Below are 12,833 nucleotides of genomic sequence, written 5' to 3' on the forward strand. Positions count from 1 at the left end.
TATACGAAAGAAACAAAATGATAAGCATATGATTGTGTGTCGTGTGTATATATGTAAAGCACGACATATTAAAACAACTTTAATATACTCACCCAATCAACATCATTCTCAACCATATATGTTCTATATTTCAACCTCAGCTCATATGTCAGTTGATGGATTGGGATCCAAAGGTGCTGCAATAAACCGTTGAGATGTTAATAAACGAATTATTCATAAAAAGTAAAACCAAATCTCAAATATACAAAACAGAACAGCAAGAGATAGAATGTAAAATGTGCCAATCAACATCTGGTATGAAAGAAAGGTCTGAATTCCATTGTGTGCCATGGCAGAGTGAAACAGATTGGAAGTGTAGGGAAATCAGAAAGATCAGTCATATTTATACTATCGTATGGTGCATTGCATGGGTAACTGTTACGTTGAAAAACTGCAAAACATTAATAGCAGATGTAGAGACTATTCGTATTCACATACAGGCTGTATGTCAAGAGTCTAGAGAATGTAAAAAGCTCATTTAATAGCCAGGAAGGATTGTTAAGCGCGCTATTCTAAAGAGGACTTGATTTGAAATTCAAAAATCGCATTAAGTGAGGTTAAGTCATTAGTTTCCCGCTCAAAACATAGGATTAGGGTTTTAGAAGTTTTGTTTACATTGTAGTTTAGGATTAGATAATAAGGATATATATATATATATATATATATATATATATATATATATATATATATATATATATATATATATATAAGGGGTTGTTAACTTGTACCCACCTAAAAACACTAAGGTGCAAGTTAACAAACTGCACATACTTGTACTTACTAAAACACCATTTTGTCTCTATTAAACTTTATTTTAATTAAAATGACATTTTTGTAAATAGCATAAATAATATTTGTTTATAATAGAAAAACATGGGTGTTTTGGTAAATAACTAGTAAGTGCGGCTTGTTAACTTGCACCTTAGTGTTTTTAGGTGGGTGCAAGTTAACAGTGGGGGCTGTTAGAGCTGTCAAAACAGGCGGCACGGCCCTAACGGGCTTCGAGCTTTATCGGGCTTGGCCAAAAAGCCCGGTTGAAAAACGGGTTTGAAATATACTACCCGAGCCCGGCCCTACACGGGCCGCGGGCTAACGGGCCGGCCCGTATTAAAAATTACATTTTTTTTATATAAAAAAAGTACTACAAAATACTCTTATAATTTTTTATATAAATAATATTTTTAATATGTTTAAATAATGTCAAGCACAAAAATAAATTGTAAACATTTTCGTACACTAGTCGTAAACTAAAACGGCGAGGAAAACAATTTTAAATAAATTAGATACGTTACGGTTATAGATATTTATATATTCGATCTTTAAAATTATAAATAACGAAACGAGTAAATATAATTTTATATTACATTTATATGTGTTAATTCATTGAATTTTCACTTTTATTTTTTACTTTGATAATCAACTAAGTAAAGAATTATTTGAAAAATATATATATACTTGTTTGTTTTTATAATTCTAGGGTTGCCGATATTCACTCACCTCTCTGCCAATCACGTTTCTGGTTCGTTTTTTGTGAAATTGAGTGTCTTGTCATTTAATTCAATCTGTTCTGATTTTTTTTGTGATTAGGGTTTAAAACCTTTGAATTGAGGCTATTATTATTATTATTACTAGTATGGACACCCGTGCCAAGCACGGGGAAATAAAAAACTTTTTTAATCAAATGTAAAGATTTTATATTATGTTATCTTAAAGTTTTTTTTTTGAGAGTGTTATCTTAAAGTTATAAGTGTGGTTATAATTTAAATTTGATATGGAAAAAAATATCAACTTAATTTTTTTTAATTTTGTATATATTTTGAAATATCTAAACATTGCACATAACTTTTAAAGTATTTGGATTTATACTTATACTAATTATTTGTAGTATAAGAAGTACTCATTGTTTTTTTTTTTTTTAACAATAACTCATTGTTAAACTTAGCATTGCAATATTTTTGCAAAAATACACCGACATACTGTATATTATTATTTGTTGACATAATGTATATTATTAATCATAAAAACTAAAAAAAATTGTATTTTTTTATATAATAGTCCGTGTCAGATGTATACACCTAGTCTGTGAATCCAAACGTTAATTTTTTTTACGGATGTGTATAAATATAGTTTGGGCTACAAAAAAGCAATGGTCTAATGTAAATATTAGACATGGCAACGGGGCGGATTGAAGGCGGGTTTGAGTATCCCCGCCCACGCTTCCATGCACCGGCAAAAGTTATTATGCATAAGGAGATCCTTATGCACCGTGCATAATTGCTTTCTACACCCCAAGTGAAAAGAATTATTTGGGTCCACTATAAAATCTATTTATTTGTGGGCCTAATAAAGCCTCATATTATAATTTTTTTCTTAACAATTTATTTATGCAAAATAGCTTATTCGAAATAGTTTATTTATGCAAAACAACTTATTAGAATGATTTTTTAAAAACCGCTTATTCAAAACAACTTATTTATGCAAAACAGCTTATTCCGATTAATTTTAAAAACCAACTTATTCAAAATAGCTTATTTATGTAAAACAGCTTATTCGAAACAACTTATTAGGATCACTTTTTTTAAAACCACTTATTCAAAACAGCTTATTTATGCAAAACAACTTATTTGTTCAAAACAGCTTATTCAAAACAGCTTATTTATACAAAACAGCTTATTCCGATTTCATTTTAAAAAACAACTTATTCAAAACAACTTATTTATGCAAAACAACATATTTATGCAAAACAACTTATTCAAAACAGCTTATTTATGCAAAATAGCTTATTCGAAACAACTTATTTATACAAAATAGCTTATTTGTGCAAAACAACTTATTCAAAACAACTTATTTATACAAAATAGCTTATTTGTGCAAAACAGCTTATTCAAAACAGCTTATTTATACAAAACAACTTATTCCGATTTCATTTTAAAAAACAACTTATTCAAAACAACTTATTTATGCACAACAACATATTTATGCAAAACAACTTATTCAAAACAGCTTATTTTTGCAAAACAGCTTATTTGAAACAACTTATTTATACAAAAGAGCTTATTTGTGCAAAACAGCTTATTCAAAACAACTTATTTATACAAAACAGCTTATTTTTGCAAAACAGCTTATTCAAAACAACTTATTTATACAAAACAGCTTATTCTGATTAATTTTAAAAACCAACTTATTCAAAATAGCTTATTTATGCAAAACAGCTTATTCGAAACAACTTATTAGGATCACTTTTTTTAAAACCGCTTATTCAAAACAGCTTATTTATGCAAAACAACTTATTCAAAACAGCTTATTTATACAAAACAGCTTATTCCGATTTCATTTTAAAAAACAACTTATTCAAAACAACTTATTTATGCAAAACAACATATTTATGCAAAACTTATTCAAAACAGCTTATTTATGCAAAACAGCTTATTCGAAACAACTTATTTATACAAAACAGCTTATTTGTGCAAAACAGCTTATTCAAAACAACTTATTTATACAAAACAGCTTATTTGTGCAAAACAACTTATTCAAAACAGCTTATTTTTACAAAACAACTTATTCCGATTTCATTTTAAAAAATAACTTATTCAAAACAACATATTTATGCAAAACAACTTATTCAAAACAACTTATTTATGCAAAACAGCTTATTCGAAACAACTTATTTATACAAAACAGCTTATTTGTGCAAAACAGCTTATTCAAAACAACTTATTTATACAAAACAGCTTATTTGTGCAAAACTGCTTATTCAAAACAGCTTATTTATACAAAACAACTTATTCCAATTTCATTTTAAAAACAACTTATTTATGCAAAACAACATATTTATGCAAAACAACTTATTCAAAACAGTTTATTTATGCAAAACAGCTTATTCGAAGCAACTTATTTATACAAAACAGCGTATTTGTGCAAAACAGCTTATTCAAAACAGCTTATTTATACAAAACTGCTTATTCGAAACAACTTATTTATACAAAATAGCTTATTTGTGCAAAACAGCTTATTCAAAACAACTTATTTATACAAAACAGCTTATTTGTGCAAATAAGCTATTTTGCACAAAATAAGCTATTTTGCACAAACAGCTTATTCGATTCCTAGGTCGCCGATCCCAAACGGAATTGCAGATCATCCCTATTCTTCTGAGGTATGTGTGTATTGTAATTCGTGACAAGTTTGCGTGATTGTGAATTTGTAGAGATTTCAATTTTGAATTGCGGAACGCTATGCGTGAAATCGTGTAGATTTATAATTATGAAGATGTGGTTACTGATTGCAAATCTCACAAGGTTGTTGTTAAAGGAGGAAAAGCGGATCCATTGAAGGTTCTTGAAAGAGTTCAGAGGAAGAGTCATAGACAAGTTGAGCTTCTTTCTCCGATCCCAAAACCACCTTCAGAACAAGAGAAAAAAATTGAAGAGAAAGAGAAACCTAAGCCAGAGGAAGAAAAGAAAGCTGAAGAGGTTAATTAATTTTTTTTCTTTTTAAATTTATTTGAATCTGTGATGGATCATTTTTATTTTATTATATGGTGCAGCCTAAGGTTATGATAGTGATTCTGAAAGTTCACATGTATTGTGAAGCTTGTTCACAAGAAATCAAGAGACGCATTGAGAAAATCAAAGGTATGTTACTGTGTTCTGTTTTGATTAAAATTCATATTTTCTTCACTTTTATTTCATTCACTTGTTTTGGTTCAATTCTCAGGTCCCATCCTTTCAGGAATTTGTCAACTGTTACTACCGATGATTTTGTGTTTGAATTCGAATCTTGCTATGATTTTCAATTTTGGTTACATATAGATGATGGGTTTGATTGGTTTGGTGATGAAGTTTGCTGGAGATTTTCAAGTTCCTTTGCATTCTTGATTTTTGGAAGAAAAAGGACGACGTTGATTGTGAAAGGACGACGTTGAAGAGGAGGAGAATTGGGAGTAATGAGTTGGAGGGATTAGGGATTTATTTGAATTTGGGAAAATTGATGATGGACTTGGTTTGAGAAATTATCGAAATCAAATTGGGAATTTTTCTGAGAATTGTGATTCTGTTGCTAAGAATTCAAAGTTGGTGCCTGAATCTGATGGTTTTGAAAATGCTCTGTTATGGTTAGAAAATTCCATATGTTTTTTATTTTTGATTGTGATATGCACCATGTTGGATCAAAGAAAACCATTAAGTACATCTAATGGTTTTGGAGTACAACTCACATAAACCATTTCCACAGCAAAATGGTTTTGGAGTACAACTCACAGAAACCATACCCATAGCAAAACCATTAAACAATTAGTTTGGTTTCGTGTAGAACACTATCAAAAGCATTAAACCACACTTATGGTTTCAGTAATAGTTTTTATTTAAAATCATTTGTCAATAATAATTTTCACTATTCTTTTATTTTATTTAGCATTTGACAATTATTTTTCTTTCACATACAAGTCTATTAAAACCATTAAAGCACGATTATATTTAGACAAAGTCAGAAATTCGTTTTACAACGTAAGAAATAAAAGAGAGATGACGAGGCTTTACAAAAAAGTGGTTACTTATGGATTAATTCACATTAGGTTATAAGTGTGTACTATTAAGTGGTTACTTAATAATGATTTAAATGTTTATCAAATTTTTTTTATTACAAAACCATTTTCACTGGAATTGGGAAATGATTCGATGTGAAATCTGTTGGTATAAGCTGGAATTCGGATTTGATGAATTATTGAGAATGTTGTGATGAATTGTGTTGTTTATGATCAATCCAGTTCGGATCTGGTGTTAGCATTACTCACGGAAACCATTTTCACTGCAAAATGGTTTTGGAGTCTAACTCACGGAAACCATTTTCACTGCAAAATGGTTTTGGAGTACAACTCACGGAAACCATTTCCACAGCAAAATGGTTTTGAAACCAACTCACAGAAACCATAGCCATAGCAAAACCATTAGACAATTATTTTGGTTTCTCATAGAAGACTATCAAAACCATTAAACCATAATTATGGTTTCAGTAATAATTTCAGTGTATAACATCTTAATCATTATTCAAAACCATCTAACAATAATAATTTCATTAAAAATCATTACACATTTATCTTGGTTTCACATACATGATTATCAAAACCATTAAACCATAATTATGGTTTCAGTAATAATTTCAGTGTATAACATGTTAAACAACGTTCCAGTAAAGAAACTCATAATCCATACTCATTTCTCTCTCTAACTCTTAAAAAGCTTATTCAAAACAGCTTATTTTGTGCAAAATAGCTGTTTTTCACAAACAAGCTGTTTTGCATAAATAAGTTGTTTTGAATAAGCTGTTTTGCACAAATAAGCTCTTTTATATAAATAAGTTGTTTCGAATAAGCTGTTTTGTATAAATAACCTGTTTTGCACAAATAAGCTGTTTTGTATAAATAAGTTGTTTTGAATAAGCTGTTTTGCACAAATAAGCTATTTTGTATAAATAAGTTGTTTCGAATAAGCTGTTTTGCATAAATAAGCTGTTTTGAATAAGTTGTTTTGCGTAAATATGTTGTTTTGCATATATAAGTTGTTTTGAATAAGTTGTTTTTTAAAATGAAATCGGAATAAGCTGTTTTGTATAAATAAGCTGTTTTGCACAAATAAGCTGTTTTGTATAAATAAGTTGTTTTGATTAAGCTGTTTTGCACAAATATGCTATTTTGTATAAATAAGTTGTTTCGGATAAGCTGTTTTGCATAAATAAGCTGTTTTGAATAAGTTGTTTTTGCATAAATATGTTGTTTTGCATAAATAAGTTGTTTTGAATAAGTTATTTTTTAAAATGAAATCGGAATAAGTTGTTTTGTATAAATAAGCTGTTTTGAATAAGCTGTTTTGCACAAATAAGTTGTTTTGTATAAATAAGTTATTTTGAATAAGCTGTTTTGCACAAATAAGCTATTTTGTATAAATAAGTTGTTTTGAATAAGCTGTTTTGCATAAATAAGCTGTTTTGAATAAGTTGTTTTGCATAAATATGTTGTTTTGCATATATAAGTTGTTTTGAATAAGTTGTTTTTTAAAATGAAATCGGAATAAGCTGTTTTGTATAAATAAGCTGTTTTGTATAAATAAGTTGTTTTGAATAAGCTGTTTTGCACAAATAAGCTATTTTGTATAAATAAGTTGTTTCGAATAAGCTGTTTTGCATAAATAAGCTGTTTTGAATAAGTTGTTTTGCATAAATATGTTGTTTTGCATAAATAAGTTGTTTTGAATAAGTTGTTTTTTAAAATGAAATCGGAATAAGTTGTTTTGTATAAATAAGCTGTTTTGAATAAGCTGTTTCGCACAAATAAGTTGTTTTGTATAAATAAGTTGTTTTGAATAAGTTGTTTTGCACAAATAAGCTATTTTGTGTAAATACGTTGTTTCGAATAAGCTGTTTTGCATAAATAAGTTGTTTTGAATAAGCTGTTTTGCAAAAATATGTTGTTTTGCATAAATAAGTTGTTTTGAATAAGTTGTTTTTTAAAATGAAATCGGAATAAGCTGTTTTGTATAAATAAGTTGTTTTGCACAAATAAGCTGTTTTGTATAAATAAGTTGTTTCGAATAAGCTGTTTTGCATAAATAAGCAGTTTTGCATAAATATGTTGTTTTGCATAAATAAGTTGTTTTGTATAAGTTGTTTTTTAAAAATGAAATCGGAATAAGTTGTTTTGCATAAATAAGTTGTTTTGAATAAGCGGTTTTAAAAAAAGTGATCCTAATAAGTTGTTTCGAATAAGCTGTTTTGCATAAATAAGCTGTTTTGAATAAGTTGCTTTTTAAAATGAGATCGGAATAAGCTGTTTTGCATAAATAAGTTGTTTTGAATAAGCGGTTTTTAAAAAATCATTCTAATAAGTTGTTTTGCATAAATAAACTATTTCGAATAAACTATTTTGCATAAATAAATTGTTAAGAAAAAAATTATAATATGGGGCTTTAATTTAGTGGGTTTGGTGGGAGCTTTTTTAAGTTTTTTTTTTTTTTTTGATAAGCAAGGAGAAAAGACAGGCATCAGAAGGCATCATCGACATCCCAACTAGGTTGGCACCCCGAGAGACCTTCATCCTATGCCGCCCATCTCAACAATTTTATTAAAAAAGGGGGGAAAAATAAATACAAAAGAAGGGGGGACTAGGCCAAAACCCTCCAGAGAAACAGAAAACAAAAACAGAAAAATAAACAGAAAAATAAAGAAACCGCCCACCAAGGGGTTATGGAAACCTATAATTAGGCAACCCACATCTGTCTCTAAAAAAATCAATGTTTAACGCAGCCGGGAGATTATCAAGCCAAATATCACCCACTATTGAATGTCCCAAATTCGCTAACTTATCTGCACAATTGTTTCCTTCCCTGTAAATATGTGAGGAAATTACCTGAACACCAAGGTTTCTAGCATTATACCATCTGTTTCTCAACATCATCGGAACCAAAGAAGAGTTGGAAAATATCCTAAGAGCACTAGTAGAGTCACTTTCTATCCACAAATGAGTCCAATTATATTTAGCGGCATTTTCAATAGCAATAATAATTCCCATGACTTCGGCATAAAAAACTGACTGAATTCCAATATTACTATAAAAAGCACCTCGGAAAGTACCTAAGTTATCACGGAATAGACCACCGCAAGCTGCATAGCCATTTATCACCGAACCATCTGTATTAACCTTTAACCACGGAGGCGTCGGAGCCTTCCACATAACCATAATAATATCTTTGACACGTCTACAGTTAGGTGAAACCGCAAAAGTGTCAAGGAAAGAGAAATCAGATTGCAAGCACTTACCGTTCGAGAGATTCCCGGACATTGCAATGTTTGAGTGAATACGAGCCTTGGCTGAGTGCAAAGTTTGCGTGACATTTGTAAACCGCAAGGAATTCCTAGCCCACCAAATAGCATGCAGTGTATGCAAAATTGCCGCCAAAAATACGTTTGAAACCTGTGAGGAGCACATGACTGGTGTACAAGAGAGGAGGGTGTCTGCTGAAGTGCAATCAATAAAACAATTCAATTTACCACTTATCCAGTTCCACAAATGCAATGCAAAAGGACACCTAAGAAAAAGATGATCCGACGTTTCCTCCGCCGACAAGCACAAACTGCAAATCGACACTACAATGCAACCACGGGCACGAAGATTGTCGTCCGTGGGCATCTTACCATGATGAATCCTCCAAAAAATAAAAGAATGAGAAGGAGGTATAGCACAACACCAAATGCGGTCAGTGTAACACCCCGTTTTCCCGACTTAAAAATTACATAAAAATTATCAGAGTTTATCAACATAACGGAGCATCACATACATCAATACATCATTTAACAACAAATATAATACTAGGAAATACTATTTATTTAAGCAACCTGTCTTTATAAAATTCAATAATCAAATGCAGCGGAAATTTAGTTCGCAACGTCACATAAAATCTTTGGCATAAAAGGCCACAACTTAACATCTCAAATAGTCTCCATAAAAATGTTCAACATTTATTAAATAAAATACGTAACAAGGAAAACAAGCATCAGACAATCCCCATCCCGTTACGTATCAGAGCATCCTAGACGACACGATGTGAGGAGTCTACTCACGAACACAGCTAGTCTTTATTACCTGCACATTACCCACGGTCGAGGCAACATATACGCAGAAGGGGTGAGATTTCATAATCAATACATTAAGCATATAATCTAATAAAATGCATTTAACAACTTAAACATTAATAACATATCAACAATTAACAATTAGCATATTTTTCATTTCATAACAAATACAATCATCAAATACCATTACTAATTTTCATCACAAATCATAATCAACTTAACACTCAACTTGACGACACAACTCATCCTTGACCATGCAACTCTATCAACTCAACAACAACCTGACAACACGACTCATCTTTGACCATGCAACTCTATCAACTCGACAACAACTCGACAACTTAAACATCATGAACTTCTTGATATGCAAATGCATGTGGTACCAATCAGCAACAAAATGAGCATAATAGGCTCTTCAACGTGTGAGCACAAAGGCTGCCGGGCCTAAAGCCCCCAACTTTAATGAGCACAAAGGCTGCCGGGCCTAAAGCCCCCAACTTTAATGAGCACAAAGGCTGCCGGGCTTAAAGCCCCCAACTTTAATGAGTATGCAATGAACTCAACTTCCAACAACTTAGACAACGACGTGTACAACTCATACGACTCATAATCACGGACGACTTCTTAAATTCCAACAACATAGACCGACTCATGCAACCTCAAGACACTAACAGTCGACAACAGAAAACAGCAGCAACATACAACAATTAACAACGCTTGAATGTGTTAACATTCACATAAAGAATTAATTACATCAATATAAATATCATAAAACATCATTATAGCATTCATGCAGCAACACTTCTAGTTTCAGTCACCATAAGAGACTTCTGGAGCTTATGAAAGCATCCTAAACAGCTCTCTAACTTACTTCTAAGGTCATCTCAAGACTACACGTGTGAAAGGATCGCATCGGGACAATTTTGGGCAACTAACAGCCTAACTCGCAGTGGCGAGTAACTTCACTCGCAATGGCGAGCAAAGTGTGCATTCTGGGTTCCTACGTATTTACTCGCAGTGGCGAGTTATTCTGCTCGCAGTTGCGGGCTCACAGGTCACTCGCAGTTGCGAGTTCTGGGTTCTAGCTCGCAGTTGCGAGTGTTCTTGCTCGCAGGTGCGAGCGATGAATGTCAGTACGGCCAGAAACCTAAAAATTCCAACTTTTCACTTAATCTCCTAATTCTAACCTCAATTCAACATCTAATTATCATCTTATGGTATATCTGAGTTCTGTACACTAATTTAGCATCAATCTAACATCTGTTCATGGTTCAATCATCAAAATTGTTCTTAAACCTAATTCTCAATTCTCACCAAAACTTAACCTGATCATGCTAAATTCATCCTATAGAATCATACTCTTAATAATATTGAAAATTAGTCTCACCCTACCTGGTTATGATGAAATCGCAGCTCTCCCTCTAGTTCTCCTCTTTTCTGACTTTTCTCCCTTTTCTCCAAAAGCGTTTCACGTCAAAACGTTTCTAACTTATGTTTGCCCTATTTATCTTTTCGTATTACTCTTCTCACCTCTAAACTTACTCTTTACACATCACAGCCCAATTCTAATATTTTTATTTTATTTCTCATATCTTATTTTATTTAATAATAAAATAAGTCACACCAACATAACAACTTCACAACATCAATATAGTTCACGTCATTCTAGAAAATCACATAATTTATCTATAAATCATGCAAACATATTTAAATTCTTAAATCATATATATATAAATAAATATATAAATCCTCATTAAATTAAGTAAATAATTAAGACGGGCGTTACAACTCTCCCCAACTTATAGAATTTTCGTCCTCGAAAATTTACCTCAAGCAAACAACTCTGGGTAAGACTCCATCATCTTACTCTCCAGCTCCCACGTCAAGCTTTCACCAGTAGTGCCGCTCCAAACAACTCTCACTAGAGGTATTTCTTTGCCTCTCAACGTCTTCATTTTGCGATCATCAATCCTCAAAGGTAAAGTCTCCACCGTAAGGTTGTCTCTAACTTGCACGTCATCACTCTGAATCACATGGGACGGGTCTGGAACATACTTCCTCAGCTGCGACACATGAAACACATCATGCAAATTTGATAAATGCGGTGGTAAGCCAACTCTATAAGCCACCGTGCCAATTCTCTCAGATATCTGATAAGGACCAATAAACTTCGGAGTCAACTTCTTAGACTTCAATGCACGACCAACACCGGTCATCGGAGTAACTCTCAAGAACACGTGGTCCCCTTCTTGAAACTCAATGTCTTTCCTACGCTTATCATGGTAACTCTTTTGTCGACTCTGCTACGCTTTCATATTTTCTTGAATCATTTTCACTTTCTCAGTAGTCTGCTGAACAATTTCTGGTCCTAAAACTACACTTTCACCTGTTTCAAACCAACACAACGGAGTCCTACACTTCCGACCATACAAAGCCTCGAAAGGTGCCATCCCAATACTTGAATGATAGCTGTTATTATATGTGAACTCTATTAACGGGAGATGACTATCCCAAGTCCCACCTTGCTCAAGTACACAAACTCTCAACAAGTCTTCGAGTGACTGAATTGTTCTTTCCGACTGACCATCTGTCTGAGGATGATAAGCCGAACTCAATCTCAACTTAGAGCCTAAAGCCTCTTGCAAACTCTTCCAAAATCTAGAAGTAAATCGTGGGTCTCTATCTGACACAATGCTCGAAGGAACACCATGCAGCTTCACAATGTCTCGAATATAAATATCTGCCAACTGAGCCACAGGAAAACTAATATTAATCGGAAGGAAATGTGCCGACTTCGTCAATCTGTCAACAATCACCCAAATTGCGTCATTCCCTTTAGGAGTATTTGGCAAACTCGTCACAAAATCCATGGATATACTATCCCATTTCCATTCTGGTACATCTAACGGTGTCATCAACCCAGCAGGTTTCTGATGCTCTACCTTCGACTTCTGACAAATCAAACAAGAGTACACAAATTGTGCCACATCACGTTTCAATCCTGACCACCAAAACAGCTTCTTTAAATCATGATACATCTTTGTAGCTCCCGGATGAATGCTCAAGCTACTCCTATGACTCTCTTCCAGAATCATCCTTTTTATCTCATCATTGTCTGGAATACAAATCCTACCTCGGAACCTCAACACACCTTGATCATCGACTTTAAAGTC

At 32.3% G+C, this 12,833-nt stretch overlaps 1 long non-coding RNA gene across 2 annotated transcripts; it reads left to right on the top strand.

Annotated features, from left to right (window-relative positions):
* The first annotated feature begins 3,928 nt into the window (after positions 1-3,928).
* LOC146902058 (uncharacterized) lies at positions 3,929-5,441 on the top strand. 2 transcript variants are annotated; one of them, XR_015023409.1, is made up of 4 exons: positions 3,929-4,195; positions 4,293-4,511; positions 4,586-4,673; positions 4,756-5,441. It is a non-coding gene; the product is annotated as an uncharacterized LOC146902058 (long non-coding RNA). The 2 variants fall into 2 exon arrangements; XR_015023408.1 differs by having other exon boundaries at positions 3,939-4,511.
* The last annotated feature ends 7,392 nt before the right edge of the window (positions 5,442-12,833 follow it).

The sequence above is a fragment of the Medicago sativa genome, chromosome 8 (genome assembly GCF_051527215.1).
Source record: "Medicago sativa cultivar Bolivia chromosome 8, Bolivia_mono, whole genome shotgun sequence".
NCBI classification, from domain to species: Eukaryota; Viridiplantae; Streptophyta; class Magnoliopsida; order Fabales; family Fabaceae; genus Medicago; species Medicago sativa.